The 11,273-nt window shown below is 46.9% G+C and overlaps 1 pseudogene; it reads right to left on the bottom strand.

Moving 5' to 3' along the window:
- Nucleotides 1-9,822: 9,822 nt before the first annotated feature.
- Nucleotides 9,823-10,098, bottom strand: LOC144679308 (small ribosomal subunit protein uS14 pseudogene; annotated as a pseudogene).
- Nucleotides 10,099-11,273: the final 1,175 nt, after the last annotated feature.

The following is an 11,273-nucleotide window of genomic DNA, read 5'->3' as shown; positions in this document are numbered from 1 at the left end:
CAACTGACAGGTTCAAAGACCTGCCTCTGTTTACTGGGACATCAGCCCAGTTTACTTTTTGCCAGCCCAATGCCCCCTCCATATGCACTCACCCAGAATGCATTAGGTACACGTCCAATGAGCCATATAATACCACTGGCAAGTTTTTGAGATGCTTATGAAGTGGTAAAAAGAATCAGCCATTCAAAATTCCCTTTGAAAAACATTGCTCCTCTTACCTGCTCATAAAACTGCCAATCAAAGACAAGCAGTGGAATTCCCATTCAAGGAATTTTTAACCTTGTCCAAATAAACACGCATGCATTGAAAATGCCACCTCAAAGAAAGATCAAGTTATTACTAGATAATAAACCTGTCAATCGAACAAAGCTAGCAGTCCCCTTCACAACTGCTGAGCTGAGTCATCTTGGTGCTCAGCCAGCTTCACAATGATGTCTGGTCACCAGTTCAGCTTGCTTCTGCTGATAGAGTTTCCAGTGGCCTTATTGTACACGTGGATCCAAATCTTTGCCATTACACAATAAACTATCACCCAGTGAGAGCTAAGTGTAACTATGTGTTTTTATGCAAGCACTTATGGGTGATACTATGTTGTGCTGTCCTGGCTGCTTGCCTTTTGGCACTGTTGATTTAGATCACTACAGAATTTGTCCTCTGGGTGGCTGAGGTGTTCAGGGCTCCAACACACCTGGAAAGCATTTGAATCTATGTCAGAATGACTTCTATCATTGTAGCATTATGAAGGGTTGGTGTCACTATCAAAGGGACAAGGAGGTGCTATCTATGTCAATGGCCATATGTAAATAAACTATAGCCTGAATGTTTAGCTCGTTGGGTGAGCTCAATCGGTGGACCAGGAGCAGATGTGAAATCGCTCCCGCCCAAGATCAGCGCCAGGGAGCAATGAAGCAGTGGCTGGCCAATTAACAGCTGGCCAGCATGAAACCTGTGCTGAGAAGGAGCCAGGGGGTCATCAGAAGAACCTGGATGCAATGCCAGAAGAGGGTCAATGGCATTCTCTGCTCTGCAATGGCAAGTATTAAGGTCCCATGTAACCCTTGAATAAATGTGTATGTGTGGGCTTGCACTTGCTGGGGCTCTCACGTGTAAAGCCATGAGCTTAAGTTGGCAGATCCTCCTGTGTCCTTAAAGACTGCATGGGATAAGACAGGATGGCAGGCATGTATGGAAGGGAGAAGTCCTGCAATGTGCTGGGCACTTAAACTCTATATTTGGGTATATAGCGGCGGGACTCATCAAAGCACTATTGTCCTTACAGGAGAAGAGGAGTCACAATGCCCAGGAGCGAAGGTGAACAGGTGGTGGAGTACCAAACCTGGTATTGCTAGCTCTGGCAGAGGAACAGATTCTGGAGATGGCATGTGAGCATGGAGCAAGAGCCATTAGTTGCAGAAAGGCAGGGGTAAGAGTCAAGTGGACACCGAAGAGATTTAGGGAAGGTGTAAAACTGACAGGTGAAATCAACTAATCCTTTCTGCTTGTCCATTCAGAAGTCACTGCTTAGCCAGATTTCCAATTTCAGAATCTAATAGAATGCATTTACACTGAATCCTAAATGCTAATGGATAATCAGATATGTTTTCCTCCCTCAGATGGAACATCCTTCAGGCCACTAAATGACCCAAAAGACCCTCCATTGACATCGGAGGATGGTATGCAGCCAAATGCACCCACGGCACATCCTCTCTCTGCACCTTGCATCACCTCAGATACAGGCAATTCGGTGGGTTTGAGCACTTTGGGACAGATAGTAGAGCACACTGGGGAAGGCACATCACATTCGCTTGAGGAGCTGTCAGAGGCAGAGTCCCCAGGGCTCCGACAATTGGAGGATTGCTGGAGGCCAGGATTATGCTGAGCCCCAGGCAGATGATGAGCCTCTGGAGTCGACTATTCGGCGGCAAATGTTGGATTTCCAAAGAAATGTGTGTGGAGATCTGGCAGATATTCCTGAGGGTCTGCGTGACATGGTCTCTGTAATGGAGGAGTCCATGCGGAGCTCTGAATGCATAACATCCTCCATAGAGAGAGTGGCGACTCTAATGGAGAAGATACAGGAACTCAATCGGGGGTTTCTGGGGTTGCGTTCAGACCTGCGAATCCAAACACTGGCATTGACCTCAGCAGGTCACTGCCAATGTGAGAGATGATGAGGCACCTCGTGACTCTGTTAGCTGCCTTCCATTATGGTGAGCAGGGAGGTTCAAGCAAACCTCACGTTGGTGGATGATCTGCAGCTCCATGCATCTGGGAGCTCTTCTCAGAGTGCTCCTGATGATAGCAGCAGCACTCCCACCCTTCTGCCAGTAACCATCGCATCTGAGGACACCAAGGCAACAGAGGAGTGCCCAGTCATTTCACAGGACTCTCCCGCCCAGTCGGGGTTCACAAAGGCCACTGCGACCAGAGGGCACCCGCCAAGGTCATCAAGGCTGAAGAGGCATCAGAGTCAGAGCCTACCTCCAATGCAGCTGCCGGCAAAGGGGAAGCACCAAGTCCTAGTGCTTGTAAACGGAGATTTAACTCACTATAATCTCAGAAGTGCTTTCACAGGTGAATTCTTTCTCCATTGTCACTGTGTAACATTGTATATAGCTATCACACATCACTATTGAAATGTGACATCATGTCAAATGGCCTTATTGTGCTTTACGTGATAGTGAGAGAGGAAGCCTGCAACTTTGTGCAAAATATCGATTGGGCTGGATCGTGTATTTCAGAACGAGGAACAGGAGAAGATGGTGCCAGGAGTGCCTCATAAGCCCCAAGCAGTAAAGTGACTGTCTGCAAAGCTTTGGAGCCCTGATTTTGGAGGCCTACTGAAAACGCCTTCAAGGCTTCTCTGGTCTCCCTGGCTTCCAAAAGCTGCCTCATTCCTGGATCATCTTCATGACTTTGTGTCTGAGTAGGTTCTTCCTCAGAGTCAGTGCTAGATTGTTCCTCAGTGGCTTCTGGAAGCACATCGCTTTCTTCACTTTCTTCAGATTGTGAAGGCTATAGCATGCAACCACTATAAGGGAAATACCTTCCAGAGGATATTGCAGAGATCCTCCTGAGTGGTCCAGACAGTGAAACCTCATTTCAGGAGGCCTATTGTCTTCTCAACAATGGCTGTAGTGGAGGCATGGCTCCGGCTGCACCTCCCCTCCGGGGGCATCCTCGGATGTCTGATTGGAGTCATTAGCCACCTTTTGAGAGGATGTCCTTTGTCCCCCAACAGCCAGCCATCCAAGCATGCCCTGGCTATGAAGAACCTGGAAGTGATGTAGAATAAATGAATCATGGCAGCTCCCAGGATATCTGACACAAACCTGCAGGATCTCGTGTTGGTGGACGCACATTAGCTGGACATCCAGAGAGTCGAACCCCTTATGTTTTACAAAGACCCTTGGTTCTTCAGCAGGTGCCTTGATGGACCCATGGGTGCAATCAATGGTACCGTGAAACCTTGGGGAGCCTGCAATAGCTGTGAATCCTCTGAATCATTCTGCCTGGCTGTCCTCATCTGTCTTGTAATGTATAGAGATGTTGATCCTTCTGAACAGTGCATCTGTCACAAGCTTTATGTAGCTGTGTACAGCAGATTGTGACATTCTGATAAGATCTCCCACAGACTCCTGGAATGAACCCGAGGCATAAAAATTGAGGGCAGCTGTTACCTTTAGCACCACGGGCATTGGGTGCCCACTTACACAGTTGAAAGTTATCTTGGGGCCTATCAATTCACATATTGAGGTCACTATCTCTTTTAAGAGGCGGAGCCTTCTTCGGCATTAGACCTCGGTCATCTCAAGGTATCTGGATCTCAGCCTGCAGATTCTTCCAGCAGGGTATTGGCGCCTTCTCCTGCACCCACTCCCTTGCAATGCTTGCTGGCCTTCGACCCATTCAGGTTGTGCCCTTTGGTCTTCAGACTCTCTTACGCTGTCTGTGGCCAACTGGTCTCCTCTTGTCTTCTCCTCTTCATCTGAGGAAGTCCCTCCAGCAGGATAAACAATGCCCGTCTCAAACCTTCTGACTGGGTTAAGGTTTGACCTTAATTATGATGAAGCCTGTTTGCAAAAAGCCTCTGAAACAATTTAATCCTCTTAAACTCATGTCAATGAAAAGGGTGCTTCACTAAATAATCAATAATACACAGGCTTACAACTCAATTTTAAACCCCTACCTCCTCACTTTTATCTTCCTTCTGGCTCTTATATCCCGCCCTGGATCCAGAAAGTTGAAAATATGCAGTTCCCGCCTGCCTATGCACCAAATGTAAAAATGAATGGGCCTCTCAAAATTGGAGCCAATTGCCCATTTAATTGCCTTAATTGACAGCGGGCATGCTTCTGACATACGCACACACCCACCTGATGTGGTGTGATGACATTAGGAACCCCTCCCAAAATCATCACGCACAATTTAACACTGCATCAGGACTGCCGGGGGCCAGTACAAGCCACAAAAAGTTCTGGCCTATGTGTTTCATAACCATTATGCAGAGGTTGAGTGGATTATTTCCACTTTAAGAAAATGACGGGAGGTGTGGTCCATGCAGGATATTGTGTGAATTTGTGTCAAATTGCATCAATGGTGATTGTGCTGAAATGACTTTTGGAATGAGTTTTCTGTGGAAGTGGGATGAAAGAAATCTGCCCAAAGAATAAGCAGTTCAGAGGCCATGACTGCATGACCTACTGGAACCTCTGCATTATTAAGGTCTCACCTGTGCCACGGTCATCTCTCTGCTTCCATGCAGGCCCTTGTAGTTTTCCATTTGGTGGTTTCCCACACACCCTCATCATCTGAGGATTGATGGATTTCTTGTGGCTCCTCTTCCTCCAGGGCATCCTATCTCTGCAGCACAAGGTTGTGGAGGATGCAGCACACAATGACCATCAGTGACACTCTGGATGAAGCATCCTGCAGTGCTCCTCCTGATCTATTCAGGGACCGGAACATTTTATTTAGGAGACCAATTGCCTGCTCTATGACGTCCCTGGCTGCAGCATGGCTATCATTGTACCTCCTCTCTATGTCTGTCGTAGGATCTCTCACTGTCCTCAGAAGCCATTTCTTCAAAGGGTAGTCCTTGTCATCCAGCAGCCATCAATCCAGGGCATCAGGTCCAGCGAATATGTTTGGTACCTGAGAATGTAAGGGACGTGGCTGCTGCCTGGGTACCTAGCGCAGACCTGCATAATTCTCCGATGGTGGTTACATGCTAATTGCACATTCAGAAGAGTGATAGCCCCTCCTGTTTATAAATGTGCAGGGCTGGCCTGCAGGAGCCTTTATGGTGGCATGCATGCCATCTATCACTCCCTGCCATCACTGCAGACCCTCTGGCTCATTCAAATTGACTGTGGTGGTCCATCAACAATGCAATATGCTGACCTGCCCTTTGGAACATAACATCAGTGAAGACCTTTATTCAGTGGTGGGGAGCAGGCTGTGTTATTCCACTGGGGCCTCCACACACAGCCTGAAGGGATCCAGTTGTAAAAGAATTCAGCGCCACAGTGACCTTCACGGCGCCTGGCATTGGATGACCACCCACACAGTTGGAAGCAATCTCCCCAGCCAGCATCGCACATAGGGAGGCTACTGTGCCTCTTGACAGCCTGAGTCCGTCCTGGCACTGTGTCTCAGTCATTTGAAGTTAACTCATTCTCAACCTGTATATTTGGCTGGGAGGATAAGGCCTTGTTCCATACCTCTGTGGTGGCAGCATCCTGCCCTCAGCAGCCCCTAACCCTGTGTAGGTCAGCCACCCCCATGCACCTCCAGTGCATCCTGCCCTTGACCATTTTGCCTTCTCTCTCTCCTTCTCAATCTCTTCCGCCTCACTGGATGATGTGTCTCTCATGGAGCCCACTATCCAATGTTGCTCAGAGCACAAATTCTGCACTCAACGTTCAGGGATTGAAATGCCCACAGATGACACTGAACACACACATTCCAAGTATAACTGCTCACACAGCTCACAGCAAGCTGGACTGCTGAAGTCAAACACTGAGCCCAACTTCAGCTTTTAAACCTGCCTGACGTGCAACCATGGAAAATAAATGAGTTTCCCATCTGGTGATTTTCGCACACTCTGAGCACATTATTGTATTCAGCATGTGTTCTTGTAGTCAATTGGACTGCTAATGAGCTGAAGTACCCATTAATTGATTATTTGAATATGGTGGGCGGGCTACTGATTCCTAGCGCCGTCCGTTCACTGTATTATTGCTTTCCAGCATGATGACGTTGGTAACATGACACAACATCATCTCACTGGCTATTACATCGCCGTGGGCGCAGGGCAGTCCTGTTTTTGGAGCGTGCTACGTCATGTCTGGCCACACGACCCAATTTGGGCCCTGACATTGGGACTTCCTTCCTGCCCATGGTTTTCAAAGTTTTGAACATGCACAGTTCTGTGCAAGTTTTAGGACCTGTACATTGGTTCATGCCATCCATTGCTTTTCTTTCTACCCAATACTTAATTGTAGTCAGTCAGAGTTAAGTGAGTTACCTTTTTTTTAGGTAACTCTAAAGATGAAGATTATGATTGGTGGCATACTTGAGCAAATGCCTCACCTGATTCTGTCAAATTGCTTTCTAAGCTAATTTAGCACAGTCCTAATAAATAGAACAGGGAGGGATTTTGTATAGGCTCACATAAGAACAGCACCAATAGTCATTTTTGCCTTGATGTCTTTTAGGCCCAAAACTTCCGACCTCCAAAGGGTTGTGCCCTGGAGGTTCCCCAGAAGACATGCTGGGGGATCCCCGGATGTCCCCATGCAAGGACCGCATGGGAATTGCCCAGAAAGTCCAAACTTCCAATGGGCAATTACCCTACACTGGGAACCATCCGATTCTCTGATATAAATTGGGGACTTTGGATGGTTCCAACTGTTTTAGCACGATAATTACCCAGGAAAAGTTAGAAGAATTAAAACCACTTCTAACTCCTGGATAACTATAGCACTGAACCCACCCCCCTCCCTCCCACCACTCCCACACCTCCCGATCCCCCACCAGACCTTCCCCTTTGACTACCCCCTCACCCCGGCTACTTTCCCAATCCCCAGCTATCCCTCGATCCCAGAACTAGTGCCGTAAAAAAGGGGACATGGCTTCCTTTTCCCCGACTCTGCTGCCCTCGACTGAAGGCCCCAGGAACCCACTGCACTGCACTATTTTCACCCGGCCGGAGTGAAGGTCGGGGAAGAAATGTGCAGCTGCATTCCAGTGTAAGTAAAAAGCAACGGAGTGACATTCTGGCTGTGATCACCACTCCTCAGAAGTTCTGGCCCTAGGTCATGGGCATCAATTCACATGGATTGTGTTCTTATTGTAGTTTAAAATTGATGCCACGTATTGAGCATAATATCCAAAACACAATGGTCTGGATATTATTCCATATTTGTCCCCAAGAAGATAAATTCAAGCCAACGATATGTCTTAAGAGGTTTCAGAATTTTGGGTGTGAGTTACATGCTTAATTACGATATACCCAAGTCCCCTTCATCTCTTAGATCCATCCATCAAATGCATCGTTCAAACAAATCTCCACTCACTAAAATGGCCACGAGCCCAACTCTCATATAAGTGGATCCACCAATTTTGCTTGTTCAAGGAGGACACTTAACATTGTGACATACTTTCAAGCACAATAGGTAATTAATTGCAATTTTTTGTGTGTTTTTAATGAGTGATAGCAGGCAATTTAATTGTCAATCAGACCCCTAGTGATCCTCTGCATGGCTATTCTTAGCATGCATTTGAGCTCCTATATCAAGATGAGGTTTTGCACTAAACCGGCGATGGAGGCTTAAGACACTGACCTGAATTTTCCGCCCCCATGGCGTCGGGCGTCATGAAGGGCATGAGCGGACAATATGGCGAGAAGGCCAAAAATCAGCTTTACGCTGTCGTGAAACTAGGTTGTGATCGTCTGCTCTGCCTGTCAATGACAGGCCACGTTTCCCACCGCCGAATGTCAGGAATGTCATTTTAATACACGTGCATCTAATTCTAAGCCCCGCTTGCCGGAATTGTCCCGCCATGCTGGATCATCCGGGCACATCAGCATGTAATCACGCAGACATGTTTCACAACTATGCATAAGTGACATGCACCTGGTGAGCTGCACTTCGCTCGGGACTTCGAGGTTTGTTTGCCTATCTTGCTTCAGGCAGCACTCGCCGTCCTTAGTCCCAGGCTTGGCAGACAGCGCCAAATCACTTTTAGGGGGGCTCAAGGGGAGGTCTCTACCTACCAGGTCATTTGTGCGGTGGGGGTGGCTTTTCAACAGCTGTAGGGCCAGGGCTTGTTTGGCGAAGGGGGAGAAGTGGCTTCAGGCAAGGGAAGAGGCTGCAGGACGAGGACTGTACTGGGGAAGGGGGGTATCCCAGGGTGTGTGTGGGGGCACATGTTGATCTGTGCAAGAGGCCTCAAGATGGTAAGGGCTGAGGAGGCAGTGCCCAGAAGTGATGGAACCAGATGGTGATGTGAGGGTTTGTGTGAGAGTAGTGATATCCCTTGAGCTAGCAGGAAGTGAGATGCCAATGAATGTGTGACATCCTTGTGAGTGCAAAAGTTTAGAGTGATGAGATGGGTGCCATACCCTGGAGGCATGGATGGGATCATTCATCCGTTTCCAGTACTGGATGGCCAACCTCCTGCATGCAGCCTTGGCACTGACCACGTCTGCTAGCGCCTCCCAAGCTGAAGTGGTGAGACAGATGGGCCTCTGCAGCCAGAGTGAGGATAGAGGATATTGCGGTGGGCCTCCGCAGTATCCAGAAAGCATCCCAGGAATGCGCCACTCAATCAGGGGGCTACACCCTTCTTGGCTTTTGGGACCATGTCTTCACTGGTGTCCTCCTGGGCTGCAAGCATTGAGGGGTGTGCACACAGCTGCAGTTTAAATATGGCGCTCTGCGTGAGGAAGCAGCGAGGTAACAGCATGGCGGGAAATCGGAGACAGCATGTTTTCTGTGACTACATAATTAATGAGGCGGGAATAGGACGATATGGCGTGAAAAGCATCATTGCAGCTGGTAGGTAAAATGTCGTTTTTCCCGCCCACTACCATACTTAGTGCAAATTTGGGATGATTCCGCCCACCATCTTGAACACCTCTTTAGTGTCTAAATTATTCAGCCAAACTCAGGCTCAGAGCTCTGATTTCTGAATACCCAGGAATTTGGTTGACATCCAGTGAAGTACTTGTGTCAGCTAAGAGTACAGCTGTGACCTACCCCTCCCACTCCTCTTCCCCATTAGTTGGCGAGCGCCTTCCCTACCCACCACCTACCTAGGCCAGGGTGAAAACCTGTCCACATAAAAAGGTAAAAACCCAGATGTAAAATAAAAGGATGAAACAGGTAACTTTATGTACAACTGTGGGTATGGAAAATAAGAGAAGTTTCAAATTATTGCTTAGGAATTACTGTCGTCAATATTATGAGACAAGAGGTTATGTCTTTCCTCTGTCTTCTATTTTACTGGGGACATTAAGTTGTTTAAAATCAACAGGACAGCAACTACATTAACTTATGGGAGCAATGTGTTGTGAGGATTTGCTTTTAAAAAAAAAAGATACACTTTCTAATTCTTCTTTTTCTGGCTGGACTTTCAGAAAATAACAAACTATGAATATATGGTTTCTACCGCAAGTCTGTCCCTAACTTCAGTACTATCGCTGCCCCACTAACAGACTTATTACAGGAAAAAGCAAAGGTAGCTGGACAGAGAGATGCCAAACAACATTTTTTTTTCCAAGGGGCAATTTAATTTTATTTACAAAAATGGAGCATCACAAGTTTGCTTCTTCCAGGTGAAGACAGTAGAAAGTTGTTCAACACATGCTGCATTTCCATTTCACACTGCATCAGATTGCATTCTTGCTCCTTTTGTAATATGGTCCAGCTTGACGAAGCCGGTATCTTTAGCGTATTGTCTGAAACACTGGCAGCACATGTTGAGGCCATATTCCCAGATCAGGCCATGTCGGTTTGCACAGACTCGGCATGAACAGGAGCCCTGGCCGAATTTCCTGGGGTGGGACCAGTAAAGCTGCTGATGATCCATGGCAGCCAGACATAGAGAAGCTGAAAGCCGTTCTAGCAAACAAACCAGTGTTAGTGGCTCCAGGCTTCAACAAAGCATTTAACGTAGCGATCACTGCTAGTGACCTTGAGGTAGGGGCTGTCACACTCCTGGAGGATGATTCAGGCACAGAGAAACCAATCGGATATTTCTCCAAGAAAGTGAACAAACAACAGAAAAGCTACTCCATTGTGGAGAAAGAAACCTTAGGATTATTACTATCTCTCAAACGCCAAACACATTGAGGTATATGTCCGAAATGGCTACATGGAAGAGATGGAAGAGACCACAATCTGTATAGGCCACGATCCCTCAATCTTTGTGGAAAAATTCAAAACCGAAAATGTGAGACTACTTCATTAGAGTTTGGTCCTCCAACCATATCTCTTAAAAATTACCCATATGGCGGGGAAAAAATAATGTGATTGTAGATGCTTTGCCCAGAGTTTAAAATGCACATAGGAACAACAATCCTAACCTTAACAGAACAGACCCAGCAGAGTAAAAAGGAAGATGTGAGGGTCTGGATAAATGTATGCTTTTGTTTTTTTTAATTATTTATGCATTTCCCCAGTCTTACAATGAAATAGCAGTGAATCTAATTTCACGCTGGATGGTGCAGAAGTGTTACAAGTTTTTTATTAAAAAAAAGGGAAGATACACTTACTAATTCTTCTTTTGCTGGCAGGATTGAAAAAAAAACAATAAACTGTAATCCTATTAAGACAATAGAGAACTACCAGCCAGGCGCAATATACAATTTGCATTCCACCCAAGTGAGATGAAAAGGGAACAGATAACCAAACCACCCCTAGTACCCCCCACAGGGAGCGTGAAAGACACTGGACAGGATTTTACAACCCTACCCGCCACTGGGATCATCTGATCCCACCGAAAGTCAATGGGCTTTTGGCTGGGCCACTCTGCATCTCCACAGTTGGACCCACCACGGCAGGACCAGAAAATCCTGGCCTCCATCTCATGTTGGCTTTCACACTATCCTGGAACTCCTCAAAACTTGCTGAGATGAGACATCAAAATGCAATAACCTGTTCTAAAAAACAATGACTACAAAAATGTTGGATTAATTGAATTCCTCTGGAATATATAGCCAGCAGGACTTTAAGAACTGTTTACCAAGCCAGAGAGATCAGAGA

This window comes from Cetorhinus maximus, chromosome 4 (genome assembly GCF_964194155.1).
Source record: "Cetorhinus maximus chromosome 4, sCetMax3.hap1.1, whole genome shotgun sequence".
Taxonomy (NCBI): domain Eukaryota; kingdom Metazoa; phylum Chordata; class Chondrichthyes; order Lamniformes; family Cetorhinidae; genus Cetorhinus; species Cetorhinus maximus.
Note: the sequence above shows the minus strand (reverse complement) of the source record. Positions and strands in the feature narration are given on the sequence as shown.